Here is a 1714-nt window from a genome sequence, read left to right as displayed (position 1 = left end):
TTTTGTTGCCAATGTTGTTCTCATTTGTCTTAAAACTTCTTCCCAACAAGCCTCTGTGACTGTCCTATATCCTTCCAGAAAATTTAACAAGATTACTTCGGGAATTCCTCCCAGACAGTGGCCATAACCTTCTGAGCTGACCTCTGCTTTGAATTTAGCTGAGCCAGCAGATTCTCTTGGAAGCTATTGTTTTGATTAGACTTTTAATTTGAAGGTACCCTAAGGAGATGAAGACATGTGCATGACTGAAAGAATTTGCCTGCAACCATCACTGATCTCAGAGACATACTTAAACATATTGTACATGGTAAAAAATCCATGCATGTAGGAACTGGAATCCTAGTAGCAATACTATTTGGTTTTGCCTATTTCTATATCCCTTATGCCACACACAAAGTACACAATCATATATATTTTAATAAACCACCACATTCCTAATGAAGATAGAGCTTCCAAAAGGTGAAGACCTGTGAGCACTAGTGTTTAAAAACTGTCTCAGCCTTTGACTTCTGTGACATTTGCCCAACATGGATGAGCAAATATTTCTCAGCCAATGTAGATGCAAATATATGCACTTTCTTATGTACTTTTACATTGTTCAGGATAATGTACATGGGAGCATTTCCAGGTTGATCTCTTCTTTGATTTCTTATGTAAATGTCACAGTTGTATTCTCTGTGACATTTTGTAGAACTGCATGAATTATTAACAATACTCAGAGGTGATTAAAATCACAATGTTTGAATATTACAATATTACTAAAGAAACAACTGTTTGCCTGTCTCCATAGTTTTTCAGAGTGAACTACACAAACTGATAAGCCTGCTCATTTCTGCCCTTTCTTGTTTGTTCTTTATGCATATTGGATCCTGATTACCTATAGTTCATGTTGATTCTCTTTTAAATTCACATTTCTAAGGGTTCTGCATCTAAATGAACTTGTCCAATGGCCTTTTCAAATCCATTCATTCACAGGGATGTCAGTCTAATTTTGACCTTTGATTTCCCCTGGTTTTAGCAAGTATTGAAATTAATTTCACTGCATGGCCTCTAACTACTGATATTATCACAAGGTAGAATGAATTAACTAATTTTCATAGACATTCATCAATGTCTTATTAGTAATCGATGTATACCTTTTGTAGAAACACTCTGAAAAAGACTTATTTCCTTCAACTTCCTAAATTTCAGAATTTACCATTTTCTCCTTTTTCTCCAGAAGCAAAACTAAACTCTTACTTAAAGTTGTTGGTTTCTGTTCCTAGCCAAGAATGACATTGTTAATTAGCTTCCCATTGTGAGAGCTGGCATTGTAAAGATTTTACTTTTGCCCCAGGTAACTTTGTGCGAATTACCATTTAGCTTTTACAATAATTCTGACTCACCAAGCTTACAAATAAGTGTGATTTTAACCCAAGCCTTAACTACTCCTGTTAATCTTCAATCACTCATTGCCATTCAAATATTCTTCAGGAATTTTTTTCTATTTGTTTAAGAAACAAATCACCACCTATAGTCCCAATGTGAAATAAAAACTTTACGGTAAACCAGATCTGCAATATATTAAGGAATCTATTATCACTCATAATCTTTGTTAATATTTCATACCCTGGGACCTTTCCAATTAGTCTTCCTTATTTTTAAATCTTTCTGCGCATCCATTTTTTAGTACGGAGATCCTACGCACTTCCTTATTACATCTTTTTTTTTTTTT

This window comes from Chrysochloris asiatica, unplaced genomic scaffold (assembly GCF_000296735.1).
Source record: "Chrysochloris asiatica unplaced genomic scaffold, ChrAsi1.0 scaffold00072, whole genome shotgun sequence".
Taxonomy (NCBI): Eukaryota; Metazoa; Chordata; class Mammalia; order Afrosoricida; family Chrysochloridae; genus Chrysochloris; species Chrysochloris asiatica.
The sequence above is the reverse complement of the archived record's forward strand: the minus strand, read 5'-3'. Positions refer to the sequence as shown.